Source organism: Pseudoliparis swirei, chromosome 3 (assembly GCF_029220125.1).
Source record: "Pseudoliparis swirei isolate HS2019 ecotype Mariana Trench chromosome 3, NWPU_hadal_v1, whole genome shotgun sequence".
NCBI classification, from domain to species: Eukaryota; Metazoa; Chordata; class Actinopteri; order Perciformes; family Liparidae; genus Pseudoliparis; species Pseudoliparis swirei.
The window spans coordinates 16,038,086-16,050,510 of NC_079390.1; positions in this window are offsets into that span (position 1 = coordinate 16,038,086).

Below are 12,425 nucleotides of genomic sequence, written 5' to 3' on the forward strand. Positions count from 1 at the left end.
TGGATTATTTTACCTGAGCACTCTTTCCTCTTTTTTCTCCTTCTTTTGACTCTTCATCTTCATTACTCTCTCACATCACTCTAACTCCTCGTCCTTGACTTTTTCCTTCTTATTACGCCTCATGGGGTGAGACGACATAGATCCCATCTGCCTGATGGATCGCCTGGGGGGTGGAATCGTCTGCTCGCGACTCATTCACTGTCCTGTTGAGATCGCCCTCCTCCTCCTCCCACCCGCACCCTCCCTCGCCATCTGCCTGATGGCATCGTGGAATATGCATACTGAACTATTCATACACTCTATCATATTCATTGGATGTATTTCACTATTTCATCTCTGTATCCAACAACATAACACTGATCTCTGTATCTGTCCATCCTAGATCTGTCCATCTTGTGTTGCCCTCCAGGTTTCTTCCTTTTTTCCCCTTTTCTTCCCTTTTTTTTTTTTCTGTTATGGGGAGTTTTTCCTGGTCCGATGTCTATTGTTAGATTGTAAATGTCTGTGTACAGATTGTGTGTAAAACAAGATTGATATACAATGAATTATGGAACACTATAGGTCATACCTGCAAACTCATGAGGGGTGAAAAAGGTGACAACGGGGGGGGGGTGCAGGTGACTTTTTTTTTGTGTCACCACATCCACGTTGTTTGAAGCCTCAAAGCTTTTAGAACCACAACTACAGTCATTTTATTGTTCTGACCACAAATCTAAATAATGATAATAAACAGTTTAAGAACAAAAGTTCCTCCGCTCTGACTCAGCCCTATAATGACAGTAATAACAAATATACATTGTCATTATATATAATATGGTTAAAGTCATTCATGAACCAACTTCCTTTTTTGTTGCCTGAACAGTCCTCATGGACTTCTCCCTGAATCTGTTCTGTCTACCTGTTTGTCACGATACTCATATTATAACTTCTATACATATTACATACCTGCCATAAATATCATGATACCCGATAGGCCTACCAGAATTCAATACAATAAAAACAATATGGTACCATAAATACGAGACTGGTATATTTATCTATAATAGTAATAAATAAAACATCTGTATGGTTCACTTTTTACCAACTTTTTCAACACTTAACAAATGACAGTAATATTAGTATTAATACAGCCAGATATGAATGAAACTACATGGTTCCATCATAGCATTGATTATCACTATGAGGCCGTTAGTCTCTGACCAGATGATACACAGTTCATCAGGATGAGCAGCTGTAGAGTTACAGAACTTTACAAACTGAAACATTTCACTTCTGGCATCTTTTTATTTGTTAAGCCGAAGTCTCTCAAGCTGCGCCACTTCTCTCGCTGTGAGCGCTGCGCAGCGCAGTGTGCGCAGACAGCTCGACACGGAGCAGCGCGTGCGCTCTGATCGCTCTCTTAATGAAGTATCGATACTAAAAATATGCTAAATCACATCGTGTTTAACGTACGGGTACTTTGTTAGTATCGCTACACCGTGCAGCGTGACAGCAGCAGATGTAGCGGGCTAACATTCAAGCTAACCTGAACCCCCAAACGATGTCGACATCTGAACGCTGATTGGCCGAGACGCGACACGTCCCATCAAAGATGTTTTATTGCGAAGAGCACCACTCCACACTTTTCTCCGCGTCTCACTGCAATCTCAACGGCAGCGGGCCAGGTGACCCCCCCCCCCCCCAAAAAAAACAAAAACTCTTCGGATCTCCACGATTCACGTGGATGACCTGTTTTGAGTTCAAAACGGTGAATTTGACCGAAAGGTGACAAGTTTGCAGGTATGATAGGTGTCCAGCAGTGGTGGAATGTAACTAAGTACATTTACTTAAGTACTGGACTTAATTACAATTTGCCATTTTATGACGCTTCTACTCCTCTACTCCTTCAGAGTTCGGTCCTCTTTGATTTAGAATGTATTATCGAGTGAAAACAATGGAAACGTGCTTTCTGTTTAGTAGTGGGGAGTCTTGTTGTTGATACATTAACTTCAACTTTTCAGAATAGTGTGCATAATTAATTTATCTGTGTGTAGAATGGTGAAAAACTAATAAAGCATTTTCTTACTGGAATGTAACACTGCACACATCTCATTATTTTAATATAGTATATAATATCTATATAAATATGTATAATCAGTCACCATGGTGACTGATCGGCTATAGACAGGGACTAAACAGATATTTATTTAAATGAAAATGTTCTAGATTGCAATTTAGTATATGTTTTGATGTCAATACGTATGTAATTTTACTGAAGTGAGATTTCTATTGTTGAAGTGAGGCACTGTTTTACTTGTGACAGAGTCATTACCTTCGCATTGAAAATGCGGAAGGTAATGTTTTGATCGCCGTGTATTTGTATGCGTGCGTGCGTGCTATTCGCATAAGTAAAAAAGTATTAAACCGAATCGCATGAAATTTGGTGGGATGATTGGTTATTATCCGGGGACCATTTGATTAGATTTTGGGATCGATCGGGTCAAAGGTCAAGGTCATGAAAAGGTCAAAGTCTTCTTTTTACCATAGCGCGGTCAATTTATATCCAATTGTCATGCAACTAATGCCAAAATGTTCATAATTCAATGCCCAATCTTGTGAAATGCAAAGGTATGCGCTCTACCGAGTGCCCGTTCTAGTTATACAATGTGATATTGCTACTTTTACTTTATAGATCTGAGGTCTTTTAGTGCCGAGCATCGGTTTGTGAGAAATGCTTCACCATGCATGAAGCTGGATCCGTGCTTTGACTTGTTAAAGTGCGTTACCTGGCGACCATGAAGCCGAAACCAGTCAGTTTGGCTACAGCGAACTTAGTGAGGACCACACTGTGGGAGGACAGGGCCCTCATCACCAGGCCGCCCCCGTGGACATACTGCAGACCCTCGGACACCTGCAACAGCACTGACAGCAGCCACCTGTCCTGCAGCATTGGAAAGTCTGCGCGCTACACACACACAGACACACACACACAGACACACAATCACTGGTGCTTTTGGTTTATGCTTTACATGTAAAGTGGCTTTGTGACGGTTTTCCGTGTTTGGTTCTGTCACTTCTTTAAGTAAAGCAGGAAAAGGAAGACTATAGTTCTCCTTTCATTTGCAAATGATACAAACTGCAACTCCAGACCAGATGTGTCTGTTTTAAACATAAATCATCATTGATTGTTTCTGGGACAGAAAGTGCCACATCTGAGCTCGGAGAACGACCCTTTCCAACCTTTTGGTTTGTAAATCAAGATAAGTCATTACTTCAGACAAGGAGGTATGTTTACTTCTCAGGTTCTTTGTCCTTGAAGAGGTTTTACTTTGACGTTTTTTACAGTAAAAAAAAGCCAGAGGACAGAAACAAACATTTTACTTGCACCAAAGAAATATCTGTATATACTTTTTAAATTAATTTCCTTTCTTGTTAATTGTGAAACAGAATTCAAAGCAATTCAAATGAAAATTTGGGTAAAAAATCATCTCATGTACTCCTCCACTCTAGATGTGTCTGGTAGTAGTGTAAAGTATTCCTTCAGCTGTGTCTTTGTTACCCTGGTGTGCAGCAGGCTGTGCAGCGTGCCCACGTTGACCGGTTCAAACACCAGACTGATCCTCTGGAGGTCATCGGACAGACTCACCGCCATCAGCTGCAGCAGCTGTGGGTGGAACAGCTGGCTGACATACACACACACACACACACACACACATTTCATTTAAGTTAGTCGTGAAATGAATGTTTGTTCACCACGGCTGATATGCTCCTGAGTCACATGGTCCTGGTTGAAAGTGAGGAAAGAGAACTCGGGGGGTGGACTCCATATAGAAGTGATGAAGCTCAAAAAACACTTGAAGTGTCATACTGACCACATCGGTCACACCCAGAGCTTTTGGCTCAGGTACAGATCTATTCGAGTGCAGGACGGGCTTCTCAGTCATCTGTTGGTTGATCAAACTGCCTGCAGTTATTTTGGTCGAGCTAGTGTTGGTCTGGCCAGTGTTAGCTCAGTAATAAAATAATCCACAATGCAAAATAAGTTGTGTTACTGAGGTTTCTGCTCACATGTAATAAAGATTACTGGCCTGTTGCTGGCCCCAATTCTTTTTTCAGACAGTGAGGGTTAGCTGTTAATGTAGGTTAGAATTGTTACCCTTAATACAGATGGATATGATTACAAGATATTAATGAAACACACATATATTCCAGCTTGGAATAGACATATTCCCGTATTTGTTAGAGCAATAGGTTGATCTGGACTTGGTGTCGGTATTGGTGTTGATCTCCAAATATGAATACAAGTGTAAACTTACTTTAGAAATTCCACAAGTCAACAACCAAAACAACATCTGTGGGGTGCATCCCCTGCTCTCTCTCACCTGCAGTAGTCTTGTTCCACGAGGAGCAGGTCCATACGGGCTGTCTGACTGTCCCTCGCTGTTTTTACTGTCACCCTGGAGCCTCTCCAGCTGTGACTGAAACACACCATTTGGTCTTCAATGTGATAAAAGATCTCTGGCTTAAAGAACTGGTGAATATTTTCATATGACAATAGCTCTGCCCAATTCCTGGTCGTATTATTTATTACCTGATTTAATTTCTCCCATGATGCTATTTTAGTGTGCAGATAAACAATGTCAATGTAAATCGTTGTGTATTAGAAATCAGGGAAAATGGTGTTAAGTATTGAGAAGGACTGATTCTCCAATTAGGATTCGATAAAAACTCTATGATTTAAAAAGTATGACGCTGTGTATGCTTTCCCTGCAGCCCCGACCCCTCTCTACTGGTTCTCGGCTCTGTGGGGGAGAGCACCGAGAGTCAGACTCCTGGGATGTGTTGACACACTTTTCGATTCGGCGAGTCTGGTGTGGCTCTCGCTGTGACTCAGTCGGTCTTACTTAGTCATGCAGGTCAAAGAGCCACAGGAGACGGAGAGCAGAGGTTCATCTTCAGCCAGGGTCAGATCACTGTCTCTGATCAGTGGGATAGAAGCTGGCACAGCCAGTGCCTGGCCCGGCTTGGTAACGCACACCTGGACAGACATTCACGAGGAGAACACTCAGCACAGAGGCCGTCGGTCTGTGTGTCTCACCCGCTGCACACTAGAGAGTCACACACTTCTTTCTTTTCTTTTTTTAGTTGGGAGAAGTGAAGCAACTCGGGGTTCAGTTCCCGGCTATAGGACAGTTAAACATGGCGACAGGAGGAGCCAAACCTTTTGCCCACTCATCAGTTAACATTTATAACACTGCAATGAATGATACAAATATATACATTGAATCTAAATAAAATCAAATGTCTTGAAATCGTGTCACTCCCAGCTGTAAGCTTAACCAATCAGTGTCTCCTGAATACTGTATGAAGTGACATACCTTTCCAAAGCCCAAACAGTAGGACGCTGTACCGGACGTCTTGCGGTTTGTCCTCTTATTGAGCGGCCTGTCAATTCCAGGGAAAGGAGCAGAAACACACACAGGACATATCAGTTTATTAGACATTAAACGACTGACGGCGGTGGCTGTGTGAATGCCGTTCTTATTTCCTGATGATGATATTGTTTCATACAGGTTCGATAAGGACAATATATAATATGACGTGGGTGTGGGCCTATGCTCAACGTGACGTTTCGTGCGCCGCACCGTGCTTTCATGCGCTCCATCAGAGACGCAGGCTGTGATGAGATGGAGGTAAACGTGTGGGACGGACTGCGGGTCGGCGCGGTCGGCCCCAGACACAGCTGCTGCATGGAGGACATGCGGCTCCCCAGGAAGTTTTGCATCTGATGAGACAGGGTGTCATTTGAACCTGGCGGAGTTGCCGAGGCCTCTTAACGTAACCGGGACAATGTTACAAGCTAGACCTAAAAATGTTTCTGTTTCACTTTCGACACCACAAATCTGAACTGCTTTTTCTTTAAATAGTTCTGAACACAAGAAGGTTTGTTGGCCTGTGACCTGAAATTCCTCCTGGATATATTTATTGTACATCCCTCAACTTCATGGATGTGCAATGCTAAATCACTGGATTTTTTAAAAGTTACGTATGCTCAAGCAACTAAGCCTGTCACACTTCACCAGCACCCGGGGAGCGAGAGCGCCGACCCGCTGCAAGCTTAAAACGACGAGCTCACCCTAGCGCTGCCTTCCTGCTCCACAGCCCTGAGCCAGTCAAATGGCGTCCTGCCCTCACAGTCGTGGAGTCTCAGATCTCCCCCGGCGTCCAGCAAGCTGCTCACCACTGAAGGGCTACGGGAGAGCACCCCCGCGTGAACCGGGGTGCTCCGGTCCTCACAGCGACTTGAAAAAAAGCGGTTATGATATCAATATGCTTCGTTGCAAAGCGGAGAATGTAAACAACTTGGCTGTATATCTAACTTTTAAATACATTGTTATACATACAAGTATTGTAGGGTATAGGGTTGAGGTTGGATCTTTTTTTATATCAATGCAAAAGTACACCGCCCACTCAGCATATTAGAGTGATTTTAAATAATGATGCTACTTTAACCTCAAAACAGATCGGCACCAGAACACCAGGTGGCAGAGAGGTGGAACCAGACAACAGACAAACATTTCATTCTGGTCTACTCTCAGTATTGTCTCATGTGATACTGTGCAGATGTGCCCTGCCAAACATCTGTTCTACTCTTATATGACATCACCTTGAATCTTTGGGTTTGTTGGAGGAATTAAGTTGTTCCGGGTCAAACGGCTAAGATCTGAGTCAAGACACAAGTCTATGGTGTTAAAGTCTAAATATTTCCATCATCGTGACCAGGACTTTAGAGGCAAGCTTCATGAGAATGTGTAAGCGATAAGTATCCCGATGAGGGAGCGCCGGGTCCGGACTTACTGGTTGGGGTCGGCCCCGTGACGCAGGAGCAGCTCCGTCACCTTCGCCTGGCCCGACAGAGCGCCACAGAACAGTGCAGTCTGACCCAAGTGATTCACACAGTTCACGTCAACACCTGGAAGACATCAGGAAACACAGAGACCAGGCGCCCGCCTTTGTGTCAAGCACTGTGTGTCTGACTTATCGGCATGATTCCAACATGGATGTATTACTGGTGCAATTACAATACAATACTGCCTCTGTTACAGGCGTACCTCTATTCAGCAGTTTCTCCAACTTTGTGAGATTTCTCTCCCAAGTGTACTTGTGGAGTTTAGCATGTGCTCCTCCAGTGGGCACAACACCCACATGCACAGGACAGGGGAATGGCAGCGCCGCCATCCTGGTTCTGGTCGGCCCAGCTGTCAGTGAGGTCAGACGTTTTTACACCTAACAGTAATCGATATGTATATGCAAGATCATTTGGTAACCATTGGAGCACATGTGGATTTTTCCTAGAGCCAACATCAGAAAGTAGGAGATTAAGCAGAGAGGTGTGGCGCTTACATCGGACTCGGTATGATTTCCAAATTCCTCAAATTAAAGTGAGTAAAACGTCGACACTTTTTTAAATGATCACGTTACTGTTTTTACACATACGGACTGGCTAACTAGTATACAAAATGCTGCTTACAGGTTAATTCATCATAATTCACCAATCATATCGTACAATATACAATATAATTATAATAATGAACATAGAACACACTAGTATTAAGAATTAGTAATTGTACTTAATACCACTGTATTCCTTCATTTTATAATTTATTTCTAACGTGAACGTTACTTTTATATTTTCAGAGCATAACGTTAGTAGCTGTCTTTAATACAATATATATTAGCAAAACTGCAACTAGCTAGGTATCAACTATTTGAAAAAAACACTCGTAAAATAAATGACGTTAACTCCTGACAAAACTTCCCGTGTATGTGTACCATATATATGCCCGATAAGAAGTATGAGTAGTAAAACTCGACTTACAGCGGTTACAGATGTGTTCCGTTTCTTATAGCACCAGTTAGCGTTAGCTAAACTGTGCTAATTAGTGTCGGTACCTCAGCCGCCGCCCGCTAACCGTTCCCTCACCTTGTCAGGTGTCACTCAAGACTCTCAGCCAATCAACAGCCACCTTCACTGGAAGCGGATCCAGTCGACAATCTTGTCGAGCGGGGTTGCGGTGGAATAGTTTTTAAAAAATGGCCTCCTACGTACTATTCCTAACCACTTTTCCTTAAGCTCGGTGGAAAACGTCAAGGGGTCAAGGAAAGATGGATAGGAGAATTCACGAGGAGTTAGGAAATGACAACCGCGATGTTTAGAGAATCCGACACCACTTTCACGAAGCTAACGGATTTGCGTCCAAACCCGGGACAGTTCTTAGCTAACATTCCAATAAAATGTCACTTAAAATATTGATTAAATAATCATATCACTTTTCCAGCTGATTTATTGGTGGTAAACTAAGCTTTAACTTCTTACCTTTTCTTGACCTTATATGTGGGAATGTGTAGTTTGGGGCATTCGTTATAGTCGAGGAGTTGTGAAGTTGTATGTTTGCACCAATTGGGGCATTTAGCTAAACAGTAAACTACACTGTCTGAAGGTCCGTTGTCATCGTAACCTGTGTGTGCTCCAGATTGAGATTTGGTGCGCGTGCGCGGAAAGTCAGTTTGGGACGCTTTCCGTGCGTTTCTTTTTTTTCTTTGTTTTCCTGTGCCGATAATCCCAACTGCTCGTCTGAGTATTGGTTTGAGGGAAAGGACAGTACTTTAGGGATAGACACGCCGGGTAAGTTATTTACTTGATTATAATAAACGCCTTTAATTCCCTGTGTGTTTCCTATATTGGTCAGAGCCTAGTTGTGACACTGCACTAACGAATGAATGATCTAAATACCAACCAGCAAGGAAAGGGCCTATTTACACGTGACGTGTACAGCTTGGTGAAGGTTGAAGTTTCTTTCAAACCCGATGGAGGGTAACATGCTCACCCACCTGCAAACCCTGAAGGAAGCCCCACTATCAGCTAACCAGCTCCACAGGTACTCCATGTTAGGGGACTACATTGGGAGCTTCAAGGCCATTTCAAGACTTCATCTCACTTTAAACTTTCCACACATGAGAAAAGTTCAGAAGCTGTTGCTTCTCTTTGGATCTACCTGTGAATAAACCTCCGTGATGAAGTTGAACAAATACAGATCCTTCCTCTCAGATGATCACCTGTCAGCATGGACGGATTAAGAAACCACGGGCCCCTGGGCCTGGACGTGTCAAGGCCCCCCCCCCCCACTCGCAAAAAAACAAAAAATATTTTTTAAATATACTTCCTTTTTTTTTTTACATCGCTAACAAAACAGTCCGTATGGAACAACGATACCGGAGCTGAGCAGACAACATAACGCGAATTATATGACCATGACATGAATGACTTAAGCCTAGCATATACCGGCTATGGCGCATCGTGTCATATCATCATATCAATATAAAGTTAATAACAGCTACTTCACGCAGAGGCTCTGGCTTAGGGGCCCCCTGAGCTCATGGGCCCCTGGTGCCGGTAGGCTCGTTCGGTAATCCATCCCTCAGTAGGACTATTGGGGCCTTGTTACTGCTGACATGAATGACTTAAGCCTAGCATATACCGGCATACGGCGCATCGTGTCATATCATCATATTCATATCAATACAATGTTAATCACAGCGACGTCACGCGCGGAGGCTCAGGCCCAGGGGCCCCCTGAGCTCATGGGCCCGGTAGGCCCGTTGGTTAATCCATCCCTGCCTGTCAGCTGTCCTTTGCATATCCACCTCTGACATTCAAACTGACTTCAGTGCACGTGTTCAAGCACAACACAGCCAAGATGTCTCGCACTGAACTGATAAACATAAACCTAGTTAATTGGACTACAAACATTAGTGATACAAGTAATAACGTTGCAGAAACATGATCCCTGTCGTGCATGTTTTACCATTTATATTTGTTTGGATCAATATTCCTGCTGCTTAAGTATAAGGTGGGGCTCATTTGAACTCCTTTTATACACTGTTGTTCACTTTGGGTATTGAGGAAAGATTTGCGAAGTAACGTGTAACTAAAGCTGCCAGACAAATGTAGTGGAGTAAAAGGTACAAAGCTAAATAAAATGGAAATACTCAAGTAAATTACCTTCATTTTGTACTTAATTGTTGAACTTAAGCAAATATACTTAGTTATATTCCACCACTGATCATAACATTTACTGCGGAATAACATTGAGCAGGATTGAGTTCAGTCTATTAAGAATAAAGCGTGAGTCAAACATTTGGGCACATTCTTTCATTTAATTCAATGAGAAAGTGTTTCCAAACTTTTGACTATATAAATATATATAGGGCATAGTTTAGGGGAGGCAGTAGGGAGAACCTGAAGCTTGATCTATGTTATCGCAGCTATTATAAACCACAGATGAACAATCCAAGATATAGACCCCGAACAAATATTACTCTTGTTTAGTTGTTGTAGCTGCACAACTTGGCATTGTTTTGGAAATGATGCCATGGTTGATTGGAAAAGGTTTTGTTGTTGTTTATATTTACCTTGGTATTAAAAAGTCATCAAAAGATCATACACTTATCATACTTTATATCCCTGACAAATAGGAAGTTGTTGTAAATCTGCCGTTCATGCTCTAATCGTCTCCAAAACTCTGCTGTCATATTATTCGGACCCTGAAGATATTCATATGACAATTTAGAGTAATAATAATATAGCCACCTATAGCAATAGGAAGACATAGGTTGTGTACTCTTACATATCTATCTATACATCTTACGTCCCCATATGCCAATTTGTAATCATATTTATAGCGCCAACTACTGCTTCCACAAAGTTATTGTCTCTATACTTTGGCCTCTTTCTCTTGTTAGGTATATCAAATTTACATCTAATCAGAATGCCAACCCTCACAGCCTTTGCCAAGGTGTTTTTGAGTGGCTAAAATGCCTGAAACATAACAAAATATGGTACACAGATGTAACAAATGAAATCTATTCATCCCAAATGCTTTAATTGTTCTCAGTAGCAAGTCAGTTCAATAGTGCCCCTTGCAACATTTTGACTTGTGCTTAAAGTAGGTTTGACCTATTTCTTGGATTTACTCTTCCTCAAACCTCAAACTTTTACATATTCTTTGTTCAGTTATTGTGCAGAATCTTTAGTAGTCTTTATTTTTTTAAACAAAAGTGAAAAGCTCCGCTGGAGAGTCTTCCCAGGGGTTTTGCAGCTCCTGAAGAGTTTCCTCTTGTTCCTCCTGGTCCATTGAAAGGAAAGCGGGAAGTGTGACTTACAATTTGGTTTATATTCATATCCATTGTAATCCTGTGCATGGGTTTAATTTGTGATGTTTTGTGAATGTGCTGAATACTATCCGCCATCAGGTGTCGCCTTTGAGCAGATAAGTTCTGTAAAAAAAAGTTTCGTTTTTAGCACAGTACTCTTTGAAAAAAATACATACTATTTCTGGTTGATGAAAGAAAATATACTCTGCTTTGTTTTTTAATGCAGAAACACATTCATTTAAAATCAAACTAGATACTAGCGTCTGGGTTTTGGACTGCAACGATTTGAACATTTCTTACACTTCTTTGCTTTCTTGGTCACTTGTTGACATGTCTTCAGCACTGAAAAGAAAATTATATTTGTAAATTAACTGATAACACATTCTGTCATAACGGGGATGTCAATTTAACTGTCACAATCCATTTAGTGACGGTGAACATCAGGCACATGCACATACATTTTGGGGGGCAGGTGCTCAAACCTAAAAAAAAGGGCACCCATTGCCAAAAATTATTCTGACAGAGTTGAACCATAAGCAGCAATACACCAATGATGCTGTCCTCGACCTGCATTTCCTCTGGGCAGGATTAGACAGCTATCTTACATTTTCTTTATGAATAAAGTTGAATTATTATATGGCAACAGTAGCCTACAAGTGTTCTGATTGGATAATGGGCCGTCATGCCAGCCAGTATTGCCCTCCTCGCTGGTCTGATACAGATGCGTATTGCCCTCTGACCTCATTTGCAAAATGAGCGATATTGATAGACATAAACAGCCGAGGAAATTCAGAAGCAGCGAAAATGTGTTATTGAAAGTGATGAAGAGGAGAAACTATAGTCAGTGGTGTATAAAGTACCCAAAAGTCATACTTGAGTAAAAGTAAAGATACTTGACTGGAAAATTACTCAAGTAAAAGTCACCTATGAGAATACTACTTGAGTAAAAGTATTAAAGTATCTGATTTTTTTTGTACTTAAGTATCAAAAGTAATTTTCTGATATTAAATGTACTTAAGTATTGAAAGTAAAAGTAAATGCTGTTAATAAAAAAATCAAAGGGTCAGAATTTTGAGAATTATGAAGTTTATTTGTTTGGGTGCTGTGGCCGCCATGAACAAGGAGTATGAGCTAGGATGAACTTAGCAATATATGAATAATATGAAATGACTAAAATATAAAAACACGATTAACACAGAAAAAAGCAGAACCAAAAGTAACAACCAAAATCA